The sequence below is a fragment of the Amblyomma maculatum genome, chromosome 2, assembly GCF_055883805.1.
Source record: "Amblyomma maculatum isolate TAMU_Amacu chromosome 2, ASM5588380v1, whole genome shotgun sequence".
Lineage (NCBI taxonomy): Eukaryota > Metazoa > Arthropoda > Arachnida > Ixodida > Ixodidae > Amblyomma > Amblyomma maculatum.
In genome coordinates this window covers 160218805-160237915 of record NC_139345.1, presented here as the reverse complement: position 1 = coordinate 160237915, position 19111 = coordinate 160218805, and the positions used below count along the sequence as shown (strand labels likewise).

Below are 19111 nucleotides of genomic sequence, written 5' to 3'. Positions count from 1 at the left end.
ATTAACGGCCGGCATCTTCGCTGCCTTTCCGGATCGGCTTCGGGATCCGGTCCTGGGCGCCACGCGGCTTCTTCGGGTGGAGCCCTGCGTCGCCCCTGATTATTTGAAGGGGCAACGCGACGACGCCGTAGTGCAGCGGCAAAGCGCACTGCTCATTTCAGTATACACGAGTGCTTCCAGCCTGCTGAGTTGCATGCGGGCGCGCCTGAGTAATTTCCGCCAACGTCACTCGTGCAGGAAAAGGAACAGCTCGCGGATTCGGGAAGCGGAATGCTGTAGGTCTACGAGTAGAAACGAAGTTTCACGAGTAATTTCCATGCCACTAGTGGACATCATTGACTCGCGGACACCTCTGAACGGGAGTTCTTGTCGAAGTTCCTGTAAAGTATTGGTACTCGCCAGGAGTCTCGGGGGACATCTCGATTGCGGCGGCTTTCGCGTTGTGATGGAGGCGAAGCGCACAGCGCCCGTTCACTGTGCGATGTCGGTACACGTTTACAGAACCCCAGGTGACTGCAGCCACACAAATGAAGTGTCTCTAACTACGGCGTCCAACATTTCTACTTTTCTGTTCCACCTACTTCCCTTCCCTATCGGCATTGTTTGGGTGGCCACCTAGAAGTGGGAGTGCGTCTTTAATTTCCTCATTCTGTTCCTTCGTCTGCTTTCAAGCCCGTGTGGATAGCATGCGTCCGGGGCAGTGCACGCTTGCGAAGACACGCAGTGCACTTTGGAGGTTGATACTTGTTAATCTTGGACAAAGCGCGTTTGTGAAGAATATGCAGCTAGCCGCGCACGTAGACGTTGGTCCCATTCCTGCATTCAAATTTGCATTGTGGGGCAGATTTTGGAATAAGACTGCGCGCCATCGTACGCCACCGAGTGACCACGTGATATTATGGTTGCTTTCCAAAGCACCGTTCTGCCAGGCCCATTTTTATACGCTGCGGACTATAGTCTCCATCATTTTATTTACTGCAAGAGGCTTATGACGTCGCCAGAGATTGAGTCTCTGCTTAAAGCGAAAAAAAAGAAGTTTCGGTGCCGTCGAAATTGTGTGAAAGGGTACTTTACCGAAGCTGCTTGCACGCAGCATTAGCGAGACTTTCGCTTTGTGTGTAAAAATAAAAAAAAAATGCATCCGATTATTTAGCACCCCCTTCTGCCCCACTTTTTTCTTCTTGGTTATCCGGTTACCGTGCAAGGAGCTGGAGCAGCACTCTGATACTTGGGAAAGAAACCGATACCAAAACAGACCCCTTCTCCCCCCGCTCACCACTCTTGCTTATATTTTTTTTCCCCTTATCGCTGTCCGAACAGCAGCTAGCTACGTAAGGCCAATAGAGCCTCATGGCATACTGCTTCTTTCTCTTCCGCCTTTTTCCTTTGTCCCTGACAGTCTTGTGCTATCTGTCTCTCCTGCCTCTATGCGTTTTTTTTTTTTTTTCTTTGTGCCTTCATTTCGCGCCGTAATCCACTTCTGCTTGTCGCTATTGTAGATGCGTCGGATTTCCCCTTGCGCGCTACCACTTTCTTTCATCTTGTTGTCGTCGTTATACTTGGACGCGAGCGGCGCATAATTTGCTCATTTGCCTCTTTCGATCGCGTAACGAGGATGCAGCCAGCCTTGACCCTCGCCGCCGTTCTTTTTTTCCGCGTTGCTTTTTTCGGTTAAAAGCTCGCTTCTTTCTTCCGCCGTCGCGGTGTTAATAATGCGCACGCGTGGTTACCAGCCCCGCTAGAATGCAGAACCGGTATCTTATGTATACATCGCTACCGCTTCCTGGCTGCACGCGCATCTGCCTCGCCCGGGGCATCGATGTGTCCGCGATTCGTGCATTCGATCGCCTATAATGCGAATCTCGCGATTGTTTCTCCGCAGGCTCTCCAAGTTAGCCGGCCGCCCTTCCTCTCCTCAACGCAAGTGTTCTAGTTACGCACAAACTGCGACACCGAGCGATCGGCCAACAGACGTTTCTCGACGATCCGACTGCGTGCAGGTTTTCAAACGATCGTCTAGTTTGAGCCGCCTTGTTTCCACTTCCCTCTCTTGGCTTCACGTGGAAAGCTGATGTCGCTGGGTCATTAGCGGTGTGTGCTGCGTCGAATTGCCCCCGGTCGCATTATTGATCGCGTATTGGGAATCGTTCCTTTCGGCGACCTCTTTTATTTTCTTTTTTTTCTTCGCACTATGTGCTACCCGACGTTTTGCCGTCCTCGGCACATTCAAGGTCGTAGAGATGCCGTTTGTGCAGTTGGAAGCCCGTTGTGCGGCAGTTTTCATGGCTAGCTCAGCAATATGATGACGGAAATTAATGCACCGACTCGCGCACAATCATCTCCTCCCGCAGGCTAGTTTTGACTTCAACATTTTTACTGTTTTTGTTTTTTTTTTTTTTATGGTATATATGTGCTAGAAGCCTGGGCGCCGAAAGAACTGTTTATTGTGCGTTGTTTTTTTTTCGTTTTGTTTTGTTTTGTTTTTCAAACGGAGTCTGTTTTCCGCGCAAAAAGAGCATCCGCGCAGCGCTTTCAGTATACCATACAGGTGGCAGATGTGGCCTCGCTCAGATCAGTCGGTCACTGAATGTCTGTTAAGAGAAAAGCTTAGCGCCACATTACAACGAGCGGCGGACGTGTGCGACAGTACGGGCTTTTCCCGCCGTGACAGCTGCGTCGCGATAGCCCAGGTGAACGAGCGCGTCGTGTAAAATCGTACGTCTGGCATTGGAGCTCTTCATATTCCACGGCTTCTGTGTGCAGTGCGTAAAGTCACCTGTGTTCGCCCGGCCTTTGCATTTGCAGTATACGCCTTCAGTTTTCGTTTTATAAAGACTCGCTTCTCCCCATAACGCGCAAGGGGGAAAGGCGGCCGGATTCATAAGCTTGGGGAATACATCGTAGGAACAACCTCCAATTAAGTTCCTACCAAGCTACATCCTGCCCGGCTTAATCAGCTTCATGCTTAATAGGCGTACCTTCGATATAACCCTTCTGCTGGTGGGTTGATGTTGGCTGCAATTTCTTGTCGCGTCTGCCATCTCCAGGGTGTCGAAAAACTGGCCGTTCGATGGTGCGTGAATACATGCATGCACGCATGCTTGCCGCTCGCACTGTAGTGCGTTTGTTCTCGGGCTGCTCCAAATCACCCGCTAACCGCGTGCTTTCCTCATCCGCCGTGTCTGCCGCAACCGCTCCACCGCTGCGGGCGACCCATAAATCCGGATTAGCGGCTGTCGTAATCCCCGCCAATCGAGAGCGTGCGCGCGGGCTACGCGTTGCATGCATGTGCTGTGCGTCGCGTGATCTTGGGCGAGGGAGGTGCGCTTTTTTCGTTTTTGGTTAGCTTGTTTGCATCGCGTATCCTCGGGGCGGCGTTTGTGTCCGCGTCCACGTCTTGTTGCGGTTATTTGAGCGACGCTTCATTTGTCCGTTTATTGTTCGCTTCCCCCCCCCCCCCTTTTTTTTGTTCGTTTCATGAACACAGCCTTTTAGTATGTGGCCATTCGTTGGGGCTAGCAGAGGTTTATTCGGTCGCGTTCTTTTTTGTTTCGTTGCGTAATTCTGCTCAGAGGCAGTTGCAGCGAGCCTGCTTGTATTGCGCGTTATTCGGGAAGAAAAAAAAAACAACTCCCTTATTATTTTCGTTTTTTTTTTTTTTTTTTTTCGCATCCGGCTTGCAGGCACTGTTGAATGAGTGTAAAGGAATGCGCGTCCGTCATCTTGGCCCGTCTGCGCTACGCCAGCGACTTTCTCGCGGGCGCGTTTTGGCGAGACGACTGCGCGGTCAACGCCACCGGTGCGTACTACGCCGACTGCAAGCGGCGTCGGCGGCAGGAAACGCGTGATGCGGCGGAGCGCGCGGAAGCCCAGCGCCGACCTCGCTCGGTCCTCGTCCCGCTCAGTTGTGCCGCTGTGCGTGCGACCGCACGTTGCGACACACTTCGCCGCCGCACTGTGGTGGGCTAACGGGCACATGACGCGATCGTACACCCCCCTTCGTCGTGGAGATGAGGTCGCCGCCGTATTCCCCTCTCTTTAGCATGAACGATGATAGATGTCCTTTTTTTTTTTTTTTTTTTTCTGTTCTTCTTTTTTTTTTTTTTTTTTCCTCTCTTTAGTATTATCAATTCTTAATTTATATATTCCATAAGGTCCCATGCACCTTCTGCAAAGGCCCTTCCTTCCCATCCTATCTCTTCCATTTCAAATAATCCTCTCAGACTACCTTTTTTTTTTTTTTTTTTTTACTATTTTCTTATTATTATTATCTTATATCCACCTATTTTATCCCACAAGGCTCTTTGCCCCTTCTGCAAGGCCCCACTCCTCCCCCCGCGCGCATCCAATTGCTCGCATAAGCATCCATGACATTCCAAATCTCCCTATCAGATTTTCTTTTTTTTTTTTTTTTTCCCTTTCTTTAAATTTCACAATTATCTCTACATATGTCATGAAGGCTTTCTCCTTCGCGCGGCACGCCCCCGCTTCAAAATCCAACAATCCTTGTTGTACAAGTATTTGCCCTTCCATGTTTGGCATTTTTTCTCCAGGGGTCCTCGACATTGACTACCAACGACAACGCTTTCACTCCCCCTTCCTCTTCCCTCTTTCATTCCCCCTTCCCCTCTACTCGGCCCCGTTGCGGTGTATCCCTGCATGTACAGGAGACAGTTATAGGGCCGTGTAATCCCCCCCTTCTCTTCCCCCCTCAACAAGAATCTCATTATTATTATTATTATTATTATTAGTCGGATTGGAGACTGATGATTCGCTTTTCCTTTGCTGTGCTGCTACAACAGGGATGCCTTTTTTCGCGGCTGCGGTTGACGGAATGGTTGTTCTTCATTCACTTCACAATGGGACGCCGCGGGTTCTGTCGCAGGATGCCGACAGCTGCTCTGTGACGTCTCGGTCCACAGTGTTCGCCGTTGCCTCCCTCGGCAATGACGCTCTCCTCCTGTATCGCTGCTCCGAGAATAGGAGCAGGCGCTTTCCCCGCGGCATTCCCTCTGACACGTTTTGTGGCGCGACGTGGCCGCCGGTTGTGTCCAGAGCCGAAATTTCCTTTCGCCACGCGTAGCTAGTCCGCCGCACGTGGCGAAAGGAAAATCGGGAAATAACGGAGGGCAAAACGCCGGAGAAAAAAAAAAAAAAAAGAAAAAAAAACGTTTGCTGAAGGTAGGTTTTTCGGCTCTTCCTGTTAATGTCCTGCAGAATTCTCTGAAGAGCGTCCCTACGCTGGTTACGCGGCCTTGGCAGGATGTGCTCGACAAGGAAGTGGTCGCCGCGCAAGAACGATTTCGCTCGCCTTGCTTTCATTTGCTTTTATTATTATTATTATTATTATTATTATTATTATTATTATTGTTATTATTATTATTATTATTATTATTATTATTATTATTATTATTATTATTATTATTATTATTATTATTCAGACGGTTTAGTGAGCACAGCATCCGTACATAAGACAACTGGCTATGCATCGCGTGACACGTCACCGTCATAAGCCATGGGAGCCAGTGTTTAGTTTGAAGTGTTCAACAGTACGCGAAGATAGAGCACCCCCCCCCCCCCCCCTTTTTTTTTTTTCCTTTGCGATCTTTTTTTTTTTTTTCTTTCTTTCTTTTCCTGTAGTTGTGATCAAAAAGTGGGAACCGCGTACTGACCCCCTGGCAGCTAACATCTGCTTTCCGATGCGCGCGTTATTTATTCATTTGTATTTGGCGAATGTGCCGTCGTGCTGTGGGTCTCCCGTAGTTACGTTTGATTGGGGCCGCGAAGCGTCCGAGCGGTCCTTCAACCCTACGGCACAGCGAAACCACAGCTGGCCACCGCGGTCTGCTACCGCGCTGTCCTGTCTATCAGTCTGGGATGTCTGCTGGCGACTTGAGCTCATTTGGTTTGGCTATCGCAGCTTGCAGTGTACTGCTAGAGTTGCCGGTCGCTCTGCTTCCATCCTTGTACGGCTTCATCCGCGTACTATTCGGAATGCTTCCTCGTTTCGCGCTATTATCTCCCGAGCTTATCGCCCGCACTTGTCGAGGTGTCTCTCTCGTCCCGTGGGGTTGACGCTGGCGGCGGGAGTCGCGCGATGTTCGTGTTGTGGTTGCGTGTTCCGCGTGTGTTCTCTGGATCGTAGAGTGGGAAAGAAGGTAGAGGGCGAGAGCTTCGCAGTCGTGCGGTGTCCCGCGTGATGAGTGGCCTGACTCGGTCGCCAGCTGTGGAGTACGACCGGCGGAAAGGAGGGGGGAGGGGGGGGGGGGGGGTATTTTTGTTTTTTGCTTCCCCGGCGCCAGTCTCTTTGGTGCCGCTACTACGGCACGCCCGTAGCCTGATTGCGGACGGGCGCACTCTCTCTTTTGCTCTGTGTTTAGTTGGTACTCTAGGGGCTTGGCTCATGGGTTTGTTGTTGGCGCGTGCCGGTGGCGTGATTTTGAGTGGGGCGGGAACTCGGTTGCAACCGGTAGTACGTTCCGGTGTGAAACCGCGTCCTATCATTGGCACGAGTTTGTGTACTTTAAACAGGTGCTTCAGCGTGGCTTCACAGACTATACTTAAAAAAAAAAAAAAAAAAAAAAAGTTCCGTTGGCTTTTATACCATATAACAAACCTTATAGTGGCCTACAGCTGAGCTTATAGGTAAAATCTGTTCGTTGTATTTATGGTTTATAGTTTAAAAAAAATATTGGAGTAAGAGCTTCTTGAGTCTTTTAAAATCCAACAAATAAGAGTAGTGTACATGCCATTTTTAAGAGTATCAAGTTCATGCTGTACTTGGTCATATTAAGCTTTAAACCACGTCTTATTCTCGTGCAGAAAATTTCAAACAGATAAACCATTTTGTGCTTTTTTTGTAATGAACTCGTCTCTTTTCACCCGCTTTTCGTTTAAGAGCATCTCTCGTAAAACTAGCCTTGGATGAACAGGGGTCCGCGTCTTCGTTGTAAAAGATCGTAAATTGACTTTGCGGTCGCGAGTGCACATTCGATTAAAGCCTACCATTTCCTTCGGCCCGTTCAATTTGCATCGCGGCTTCTGCAACAGCCCATCTTGGCGGCGCCGAAGAGGAGGAGTCTTTGGCCCCGATAACTCTCCAAGTGAAGCGTTTCTTTGCACCCCTGTGCTTTCTCCCCAGTTATCGGCCTGTCTCCGCGCGACCCTTGGGGCGCGGACTTTGCGCCGCCCGACCACCGCCGCGCGCTGTATGGAGTGCTCCTTCAGGAGTCCGCTCTCCTTGCACGAGAAGGCCACGTGTCCGCCGACCTTTCATCCTCGACACTCGACACATACTTCCAGTATTAATGCTGTCGTCGACTTCTGCTGATGTGGCCTGAGCATTGCATCAGCTGGAGAGGTGCTAATCTTATCTCCATCGTGCGGCACATATTTAGCCAGGTGGTTATAGGCGCACTACGAGCATCCTCCGTTACGTTTGTTAATTTCGTATTTCGGTTTTGGTTTGACTTTCAGGGTTTAACTTCTCAAAGCGATTCTGGTTACTAGAGACGCGTGATGGAAGACTCGGGAAATTTCGACCACCTGAGGCTTCTTAACGTCCACCGACATCGCATAGCACACGGGAGCCTTGCTTTTTGCCTCCACGGAAGTGGGGCTGAACCACCGCGGAAGGCACTATAAAGCTTTCGTCCGGAACACTGACCTGACGGTGCGAAGAAATACCCCAGCCGACGATGGACGAGCGTCGCAGGGTCTCCTTGTTCCACGCATAACTGACGAGCCGTCCACTGCGAGTGTGCATAGCAGTGCTTCTTCTTCTTCTGCCTTGAAGGTGATGAAGACGATGGTTTGGTGCTTCATGCCTTTCGAGACGAGCGGGCTTTGCAGTCGGCAGAAGTCTGCGGGAAAAGTATGTGGAAAAAAGCCTAGAAGCAGGAGCGATGGCCACAAGCCACCGCACACGCAATGATGTAGCAATGATTTGTATACTGAACATGGCGCTAGGAGCGCTTGTGTTCCGTCCACCCAGTCTGGCGAAGGCGACGAAGTGCCGACAGAGTTGCCAGGTTGGGCCATAAATAGCCAAATTGGGCTACTTTATGTTGTTGGCGGGAAATATTGTTACGTCGCTATTTGGCTATCTTTGGGCTATTCTGTATTTTTGCTTGAAACGTCCTGAAATAGACTCCCTCACCTCAGGGGCGAGCACAATTGTGACTTGTACAGTTGTGGGACACTAGAAGATGACACGGCCTGTGGTTCGTTAATTGTTCGGGATAGGGAACTATGTTGAGGCTGGGTGAATGGGGGACGTTGTACACGACGGGGTCGGCAGGCTGAGGTGTGCATAAGCTTGTTCTTTCCATTTCCTGCTTCCCGGCGTTGCCAATCGCGTTAAAGTGGCCTAGCAACTTAACGAACAATTTGTGAAACTCGGTGTATCTGCAAGGCTTGTTTTCCACCAGAAAGGTCTCGTTCTAAGATGCCACTCTCGCATTATTCGAAGAAATGAGCAGGCGGAAGTTCTTTCTAAGTAAACCCAAGAATGTAACCATTGGACTTGATGATGACTCAGGGAAACGGGTTGGAAGAGTACAGTGTTTGAATACCACCTTTTTGTCCAGCCCATTTGGTCCTCGAGGGTGACTGTGTATTATGGTCCATTCGTCGCAATCCCGCCTGCAACATGGTCGCGAGTCGCAATTGTGCAAGCGCCTAAAGAGGTGCCTGCTTCTTCATATTAAAAAAAAAAAAAAAAAAACTCAGTAAATGTTTGAAATAATGAAGTTTTCTGGTTTGGCTATTTTTGGCCTACATCGCGCAGATAGCTTGGCGGGTCATGTTGGGAGTACCTGGCAACCCTGAACTGTGCCGACTGCGCTTGTCAGTGCACGGCTGTGTTGTAGTGCGCCACGTGCGGCTGCAGCAGCACGGCACGTGGCGCACAACCGCAACCGCTTGAGTCGCGCGCTCAGTCGATCGAAGCCGCCGGCTCTGCCGTGGTGTCCCCCGTCGTGTGGTGGTGGTACGAAGCGGGCGACGGCGCTGGCCGGGCGGCCTGCGACTCCCGCGAGGTCCGTCCATGGCTAACCCGTTCGCCTGGTGCATCCGGGCCATGCTCACCTGCGTGGCTGCCGGAGGCGTGGCCGTGGTGGCCAGCTTTGTCAAGCGGTACGTGTGCGCCGCCTTGCAGGGAATCTCGTTCGCGCGGTCACTTCTGTACCTGCTCGCCTGAGCACACTTTCGTTTAGGCATACCTGCGCGCGTCGATCTCAGTCTGAAAAAGGACTCCCCGTTTAGTCGAGGAGGGTCTTGTTCGTGTCTCGTCGGTAACAGCAGCTGTGGCGTGCAGGCTTCCGGATGCGTCCCTCGAGGGTTGTATTGACGGCAAAGAAGTAGTTAGGCCAGTTTTTTTTCTTCACGAATAATAAAGCGAATGTTCAAGCCGACACGTGATTTGCTGTGAAGGCGATCTTTGTGTCTCGCGGAGTGTGTGGCGCTGCTAGTTTTCAGTGTTTGTGCACGAATTCCTGCGAACGTCCGTGTTGTAGCCGCATTGACCATCCCCACAAGCCTCACTGCCCTCTGCCGTGTGCTACGACGTCCGCCTCTGCTAGCACTGCTTTCTGCGGCATCTGCATGCATCGCGTTATATGACATCCCTTTATCCGCACTTTGGGCCGCTTTCTGTAGTTCCCGATTGGTGTACACAACGACATGTAGCTCAAGGTACGAGCGCGTTTCTCCTTCTTCGTTATGCGACCGATCGGCGTGAACGGGACGTTTTGCAAAGCGTGTCGTCGCCCTCCTTTTGGCGACCTCACCTGTGTCGTGCCATGCAGTCACGCCCGCGGGACCTGCGGTGGCGTGATCTCAGACGGCACTGAACAGAGAAAGAAGGTGCACGGGAAAAAAAAAATATGCTGTGGCGAAACGCGTAGCGCCCTCTTCAGTTATACTTGGCGATGCGCAGTCTGCATTTCCTGGACGTCAAAAGCGTGCAACAGCGGCTAGCTCCATGGCATGGTCTTTGGCTGTACGCGCGTACAGCACTACAGGTATGCGAGTACACTATACAGGCCGACTACTGGTATATGTAGTCCTGCAGCTACACTGTAAAAATATGCGTGAAATTACAGGTATTTTTAAAGAAAATTTCTGTACCAGTACAGAGAATATCTGTTCTACTTCACTGACCGAAATACGTTCACGAGAAAAACGGCAATTTTCGGTTTTCCAGCCGAAACCTTGATTGGAAGGCAAACAATTAGATATATTTTTTCGTTTGTTTTATTTTCTACCGCAAACTGATTTTTACTTGAATGGCATAGGTAAATTGTGAAGAGAAAGCGAAAGGGTATGACAACCCTGACGGCACTGTCCGATGACTGGCTGCGTAACAATTTCGATTCGAAAGCAATAACTAGTGGCGCCACATTGAGGTCTGTTTTTGGTTGGCTCCCTGCTACAGTGTTATCTGTTACGCCTTGTTCCACTTGCCTCTTTTTGGTGGCTAGGCAACGACTGTTGCGAGGCCAACTTTGAGTGCCGCCGAGAGATATTCGTGAGATGTAGTGGTCATTGAAGAAATTGGCGCTTGATGCAATTTTATTGTTGTTAGACAGAAATTATATATATATTCTTCTGTAACAATTTTCTGTCTGTATCACTGCGATAGAAAAAGAAAAACAAAAAACGCGGTATAACAAAAAATTTCTGAATTTTTCAACAAAAATTTTTTACTGTGCAACCTTAACCGAGCCAACACCACATCTACGTGATAATTCGGTGCACTGAGTGCTGCAGTCATCCCAGTACATGCTAAGGGTGTATGCCCGGTGCTCATCGCGCGCGCGGCGCCTTCAGCCCTGCGTTTTTCTGTGCGGCCCCAAAATCTTTTTCGCGCTCGAAGTACCGCTCATACCTGTTGCGGTCCCTGTCGTCGGCCGATTAGAATCGCCAGCTTTCTTATCACTTTTTCCCAGTGTGCCGCGGCTTCGCAACGTTAGGGAATCTGTCTTGAAGGACGCACATCGGTTTTTTCTTTCTTTTTTTTTTTTCGGGGCAGGCGCCGTTAGAGGACGTCGATTGTAACGGGGACTCTGGGGACCGGGATGTGACGCCCCAGGCCACTCCTGAGAGCCTCGTGCTTGTGCGGGCTGTTTACTGACCGGTCGCGCGCGGCATAGACAGGCGCGAATGATGGTGGCCACTGTGTGTGTACGGCGCGCGTCCTTCGAGTGGTGTCCAGTTCTGCGCTAGAGTCGCCCAGCCTTGGCACGCGACGTCCGCTGTGGAGGCGCAGGCCTGTGCGAAAACCCGTGCACGTGTTCGGGGAAGACCCGCCTACACTACGTTCTGCTACCTGTCTTGCTGGAGGTTGGCGAAAGAAAGCAAAAATATACCCGCTGCTCGAGCAATGGGGGATCGCAGTCCGATAATTAAGGTTTTGCCCGCTAGTGGCAACGGTTTATTCCCTCTAAGGTCTGTTCTGACCAGTTCATAGCAAGCAGTTTTTTTTTTTACAGCTGTCTTTTGTGGTTGTGCTGAATAAGAAGCGTGTTACAGCCCTGCTTTTATTTCGGGGGGAAATCCCTGAACTGCCGTATAGTTCATTCGGTAACGTTCGGTCGCACCACCCGGAAATTTGGTTCTTTAGTTAGTATAGCCATCCCGGAGACGTTCAGGTCGATTGACTGTTTGACGGGTAGGCACAGCGCTCGTGATTTCACGTCTTTGCGTTCGATATGGCGCATACCTTTATGCTGCCCCGAAAGTTTTGCTCGGGCGCAATTAGAAATGAGTGAAACGAAATGGCTCGAATGTGGACGTCTTTAAAAGCATCCAGCCTGGTTGGATTTGTAACCGAAAACCTTCAGGCGCGAGCCAAGGAATCCGAACGTTTCGGTATAACTCAGCCCCGTCATAAAAGAGAGGCCTGCTGCTTCGCGGTGACCGTCCGTTTAGTAGCCCGTAAGGAAAGAATAGCTCCGGTCCACCTCATCTGCCCTTTTGTTTCTGCCAGGCACCCTACGAAGAAATTTTTTTTTTTTTAACACTCGGGACATTTAACTTATTCATGATCGCACGCACGCATGTGTGTCGAGTGTAAAACAACTTCCATTCGATATTAGTCGTAATGATTAGAACTGTGAATAAAGTTGCTAAAATGGCAATTACGCGCTTTCGAACGCGTAGGAGCGTGCCTGCGACTCACATGAGGTATGCTAGCCATTCCACCCGTTCTTTTATCTGCCGCACACGCGCCGTTCCACGTCGAATGACCAGCGTCGCAAGCCCCAACATGGCTTGTGGCGTAATCTATATTACGCCGGAACTCGAGGGGAGGCTGTTGTCTCTCGGCTACTTTGCCGCCGTGAAATTGTCCCCGCTCCAACAAATGCTCGCATTAAACAGCCTCACGTGCGTCCCGGGAAATCTCTCAGGCCCGAAAGCATGCGCCCGTGTTCACAGCGCTTTCCTGGAGCAGTTGTGGTGCACCGAGCTGAGTAGCAGAGCAGCACAGGACTGAGTTCATTGAGGTTTTTTGTTTGTTTTAAATCATCTATACAACGGCGACCTTTCAGATCCCCGAGACTATTTGCGGTAAGTGCGGCGCCGTTCTGTAGCTGGCAAGCCACTTCCGCGCGCGGCCATTGCGGGCAGTGCGGTGGTGGTGATAACGTTTAGTTAGTTGAACACCGCAGGGTGGTGCGCCCGTTGCTGCTTTCGACTATTGAATTGGTCCTCCCATCATTAGAAAGTCTCCGGTCCGATTTCGCAGGAGCGTCTTTCCGTCATTGATGGAAATTAAGAAATTATTATCATTATTATTATTGCTTCGTTCTGCGCGTGGAAGCTCCGGCATTCGTCGTGTCCTTTCCGGCGCGGCTCTTTCCCGAAGCCTAAGGCTACTTACTGGACCACTATGCGGAAATGTGGGTCGAGACGCCCTTGACATCGGCCGGGAGGAGCACGGTGGCGAGGACCCAAGGAGACTGCTATGAATAGACTAAAATCGGCCAGCGTAGAGGTTTGGAGTCTTACGATCGCCTCGCACTCAACCCACTTTCCAACCGGCGTTACCGGCGAGTTTTAGAGGAGCTGTAAACGCGTCGGCGGTGTACAGAGCGCGCTGCGCTGATGAACGAATGCTGTGATCATTCCTTTCGGCTGTCAGTAGAGGGCAGCTCTGGTTGACTCGAAAATAGCGCGATATTTCAACTCGTTTGCCACGCTGTATATATAGTAGTGACCTATTCACGGTGATCAGGTGACTCGATGTCGACATCGCTCCGAATTTCGCGCGTTGCGGTTTGTCGATTGAAGCTTCTTTTTTTTTTTTTTTTTTACTTTTTTTAGTGTACTACTCTATTTGTCCGACCATTTTGCTCCCTTGTGATTTGAAAGCTACTGTTCGGCAACTGAGCGACTGCTCGCAAAACGAAGCTAAGTGCGCATCGGCATTCCTTTGAGCTGCGGCGACTGCGTGCATGCGTGCCTCGCGATGCGCCCGCTCTGCTTCAGTGGAGCGTGCTCGACGCATCGTGCAGGCTTTACTTTTTTTTTTTTTTCAGCCGCAGCTGCTGTCTTGTCGGTGACGTGTGTTTAAGCAGCGCACGTGGCCAGCTGCAGCGCCAGGCGTTGCTTCGGAACTCACGGGAGTATCGTTTCGGTAGCGCCTTTTTCGTTCCTGCCTCGTTTACAAAGCCGATTAGTTTATTGGCGTAACGCACCCCGTGCGAACCTCGATCTAAAACGGTCCGATGAGAGCGCTTCGTTGGCAGTCCCCCCCCCCCCCCCCCCCCCCCTCCCTCCCTCCCTCCTCTGATACCATAAGTCGTCGTGGGATATGCAGCAAGCACGGTGGCTCCGGCGTAGTCGCCTCTTCGCGGCTACTGCTTCCTTGGGGTGAAGTGCTAACTCGGGTACAACCACTGGAATGTCTCGAGGTTACCGGCCCCGCGCGACTCCAGACAGCGCGCAAATCGGTCGCCGGGATAATACCCCCTTGGGACGAGGCATGCCACGTACCAGTCCGCGTTTTCGCCGAGCGAGTTCGGCGAGCCGACAGTGACCGCATTGTTCCGCTTCTACTCTCGATAGTATCGGCGACAGTTGCACTCTCTCCTTCCGAGTTAGCTGGCGGAAGGAGCGTGTTGCGAGCATTAAAAATTGTCATTGTTCTCTCTTACCTCTTTCGACGTGTATACACGCGGTGCGCATCTGCTGCCGGAGACAATGCGCTTTCGTTCGTGTACGCGTGCGTAAGATGTAACGAGAACGCATCCCGACGGGAGACGTGGACGAAGGTGGCGGTGACACGTCGAAGTTTTCTCCGACCCCCCATGGCGTGCACACCGATCTCAATGCAGTTGTTGGAATAACCAACTGTTTCTGGGAACACGCTATCAGTCTTTCCAGCGAGCCTGGTCGTGGAAAAGGGGGGGGGGGGGGGGGGGGGGGAAGGTATGAGGTAACTCGTGGGGACTCTGTGGACGCGTTTCACTTTTCCTTTGTCGAAAGCTTGACTTGTGTACAAACAAGATACTGCGCCTGCCTCCCAGTAGCTGGTAGCTCGTTTTCGCGTCAAGCTGATTTCGCCATGTTTGCATCTCGGCTATAAGCATCGCATCCACCAAGTAAGATATTTTTTTCTTGCGCCGAAGCATCCAGTTGAGTCGAGGGAGCCAGACTTGCCTCGATTAAACGCGCTATTTATTGACCTCGGTTAACCCACGGCCGTCCTCTCATCTTAGCCTTCCCTTGAAAGTTGTGGTCTCATCGTATGTGGGTTTAGGTCATCCGCTGTAGAGTCGTATCCCCGTTATTTGGTGGGTTTTATTCGCTCCTTCTCTCTTCTCCCGCACCGTCATTCTGCCTGGCCGCCTGTTTCCCTTCGAGGGCTAATCATAGTGTCATCTCGATCGTGGCCGGTCTCCTGCCTGATTATAGCCGTGGGTTTGCCCTCATCCATGACGCTTAGGTGGCCACCTCAACGCCTTTCCTTTTCTGCTCTCGCGAGCTCTGTCATGCGGGGAACTTTTAATTTTATGGTATACCCCTCTGACGCGGTGCCGTCCTCTGTAGGAACTGCTGCACAACCTGTTACCGGCGGCGATGGTGTCGCGTGGCTGTTTTCCCAGCCAGCGCACGTTCCGCCGTCGTCGTTCTGGGCCGCAATTATTCCGTTGTCGTCACGCCTATCCTCGTTTGACGTCATCTGAGCAGCTCGTTTCCTCCTCCTGGCTCTCTGCCTTACCAAGCTTGTCGTCTGCTGCGCGCGCCGCCCGCCAACTTGGCCGCTCTTGCAGTGTTGCTGGTGCTGTGTTATCCAAACCTGCGCCGATGACTGCGTACATTACACAAAGCGCGCAGCGCGCACGAGCGTGAAATCGCGCGACTGACGCTCGAGCGCTGATTTCTGATCGACGCTAGGGTGCCTCGATGTCAGCGCCCGCTGACATCGAGGCACCCTAATCGACTCTGTCCCCTCTCCAATAGTGTTGGGAAAGATTTAATACATACGCGCGTCGCATCGTATTCACTCCGATCATCGCCTTCCTCTCTCTCCCTTGGCCGGCGGCAGTGGAGAGAGCTTTGGCTCGGGCTTTTCCTGCGTGAATCTTAGGCCAGGGCGGCTATTTTTACGGCGAGTCCCTTTGGGGCGCGTGCATTTTCTCCGCGGCTTGCTCTTGAGCTAGCGCCGCACATAGTGGATACCAGTGTTTTTGCGAGCCCATTTCGTTGGCGGCCGCAGGTCAGTGGTTTTGCGTTCGACGCGTCCTTGACATTGCTTACTTCTGTTTACGCTTGCCTACCGAGCCCTGCTCTGAGACGGCGGACGGAGCCTCCTCTGCGCGGCTGCCGTCCTCCCCGTTATACCGATTTGGTCCCTTCGCGATCTAGATCGAGCGCAGTGTCAGAGCCGCGCTTTCATTTTTTTTTTTTTTTCCATCTGGGCGAGTGGCTACTCCGTGGGTCGAGCCCAATGACCACGATTGGGTACCTGGCTCTACTCGACGCAAATGTAATGACGTTTTATGCAGTCTTCTTGAACTCATTCTTCTGACGACGTAATGAACGTATGCGGGCGGTGGCAAAGTTGATCCGGCTGGCCGCATTATCAATCCAGTTATGAGATAGTTCAAACTAAAACAAGCCGCTGGGTCCTTTTTTTTTTTTTCTCTCATATACGGGTACACATGCCAAGTTGCCGTGCCCGGAAGCGTGTTCATCGTCCGTCTATTACTGTTATTGCATAAAGTCGTGCTGGCGAGGTCCGACGCATAGCTCAGTCACCGCTGCGGTGAATGCGGTGAATTTGCGGGCTGTGTTTGACGCGCTGAAAGTTAGTAAATAGGAAGACTTTCCTTTCACTTTTTTTTGGCAGCCCGAATCCCTCGCGCACAGCCGCCCAAATCTGTGTACCTGCATGAACGCTACAGATTAGTTAACCTGCTAAATGTCCAACCATAACCAAATGCTCGCCAAGGCCTTGCTTAAATCTTGACCTTCCGACGAATTTTATACGCCTTAAGGTGCAGGAGCACGGAAAATATGACCGTCGCACGCCATGCAGTTAGATTTTGGCCGCTGTACATCGCGAACGGCAGACTGGCGTTTAGTTTCGCTTTCCCAGCAATTCTTTTTTTCTGCACTCCTGCAGCGTAGTAGTGTTGTTAACGGCTCCCAGTATTCGATACAGGATACACAAATGATTTTCCTAGCATTACCACCTTCAAGGCCTTTCTCACGTATTGCGCCCCAAGTTGGGGGATACAGATACCATCGAGGCCAGTGGCGGATCGAATGCCAAGCGGCATCGTCTGATCGGCTGCGTTTAGAGCACGGTTTAGAGGTTATTTCGCTAGCTCTCCTGATAGCTGCCCCACTGCTTCACATGTCGACCTCGCTTGGGACATGCAACGGTACGTGTAGAGACTTTTTTTTTTCCTTCTTCCACTTGGCGAGACGAATATGACAGCTGTCCATCGGCTCGGTGCGTTACTTCTGGCTACGTGTGCTATCTGTCACCAGTAACGGCTGCCTTGCAGGTCGCAGTGCCTGGTGAGGTTGACTCCCACGCGTGCTTCATGGGTGAAAGCCTCGTCGAGCGGTGTCCGCATGAGGCGGCCCATCAAGACAAGCTGAGCGAGCGACACGGCGACGTCATCGTTAAGGCCAGGCAGGTTATTTTTAGCGAGATCGGATCTCCGATGGCGATCTGCGCCGAAGATGTGTACCCATAGTTTCAAGGAAACGTTTATTTCATTGATGGGCGCCGATATTGTGGGTTGCACTTGTGTTCAAACCCGTTGTGCCTCGAGCTGTGCGGACTGGGTTTTCGATTTTTGCTTTTCCGGACCGTGCACGTAACGTGCGCTTGGAGCATTCCTAGCGACCTCGCTGATTCGTCGATTCTGGACCCCGATACTACGTTTCCAAACCTGAACCGTGTGCCGTGAGGGGTTCGCGAATACCGTATTTCCGAATAATCTCGAAGACCGATATGCGTTCCGAGGTCACGTACGCACTCTAAAAGGTGGTAACATCTCCTCAGATGTCTCTAATTTTGTCTTAACCTCTTGCCCCATACGAGCGTGGGTGACTGGGGTGGTGGTAGCAGCGTCTCGTCTTCGTTCTTAGCAGTGGCCTTCATATGAAGGAGGGCCATGATACGCGTCGCGAGCTCCCGCCGCTAAGTGATGCAATCGAAGCTGCCCTTGCTCGTTTTGTCTCGGGACCGTTATCATTATGCCTGAAGTAGGGGCCCCACTTCAGCTGCCGAGACGTGTTGTGTAATGATAGCGCATTTCAGTGCTTGAAGGGTATTGTTCGTCAGACATCGTGTATAGGCGGCTTTGTTTGCCTTGATGCACGGAGCGCTTGCTTGATAAATGCGGCGCTACATGCTACCCCTCCTCCTCCTCTCGGCGCGTGCTTCAGTTTTGCACAGCAGCACTCCGTTTAATGTATCTACACGCATCTATTCATTTAGCACCTTATCTTCCTCCTAAGGTGCTGCGTTGCAGTGACGTAGTCCTTGCTATGTGCGACATTGTGTGCGCAGCTATGATTTCGTTCTTTTTAAGCGAAAGTTTACTACGCCATGTAAAACAGTCACCGTGCCGGGCGCAGGCCACAACGGCGCATGCGCCCCATTTCCTTCTACTACTTGTCGTCTTCCGAACTTTCTTGCTCCCTTTGATCGGCTTCATCTTCTGTAAATAAAACGCTTTACCACGTGTAACCATTAGTAACGAACATTTCGCTTGCACACTAGGTTTAATCAAGCTAAACCATCAGTAATTTTTTTCAGCTTCGGCTTCGTGTGCAACCGCCTAGCATGTTACGCATCTGGCTGTCATGCTTGAGTTAGTGAAGTATAAAATACCATGTTCTGACCACTGCTGCTGCTAATGTTCGCGTGGGTTGCACTGCAGCGCGACGTGAAGACGTACGGGCAGGCTTTCACTGCACAGCTGCGGCACGTCTTGCTCGAGACTGTTGTTGTGACGTAACGTGAGAAGCGTCCTGTCGGTTGTCACCGCAGTCATAACTGATTGGCAGCCAAGTTACTTGCGTCTTGTGCCAGGCCACTTGTCATTCCGTCGTGCAAAACAACCTCTCTTGTGCTAGTTTTTACAACTGCCTTCTTTGCTTATTCTCCAAAGTAGTCCCAGTCTAATCTTGGCGGTATACTACGCCCGCTGCTTCATTCACTCTGTGATAACGGGATACCGCTGTTTCCATTTGTGGAACAGGCTGCGAGAAGGGCAATCTTATCTCGCTCTTGAGCGGTGTTATGTTTTCTCTACAGCATCTCTGCCCCCCTTTTACGTTCCACTGTGCCTCCGAGTCCCTAATCTCTCCCTGTGGGGTCTCGAGTGCTGATCCGTTCCGAGCATGTCGCCAAATTTTAGCAGGGACCGATAGACGGCACAACTTGAGCAGCGTGGTGTGACATTGCTTCGTTTTTTCTTGTGTGTGCAAATAGTGTTATTTTTCTTTTTCCTATGAGAGGGGGGGAGGGAGGGGGGGGGGGCATCTTTCGAGTGATAAAAAGTGGAGCGACTTCTTAACGCCCGATCCGCAAATTCCGCACTGGTTGTCGCGGTGGGGCACTCCTGAAGGGGGACGGTCT

General features: G+C 51.4%; 1 protein-coding gene across 3 annotated transcripts in view; it reads left to right on the top strand.

The window, feature by feature from the left end:
• Positions 1-19111, top strand: part of Acsl (Acyl-CoA synthetase long-chain) — a 40450-nt gene that overhangs the window by 8544 nt on the left and 12795 nt on the right. Inside the window, exon 1 of one of the 3 annotated variants that reach the window (XM_084595473.1) lies at positions 14448-14606. The exons of the other annotated variants lie outside the window; for them this stretch is intronic. The gene's annotated coding sequence lies outside the window, so the exon portion shown is untranslated. Of the gene's footprint in view, positions 1-14447; positions 14607-19111 lie in introns of those variants that run through there. 3 annotated transcript variants of the gene reach the window in all.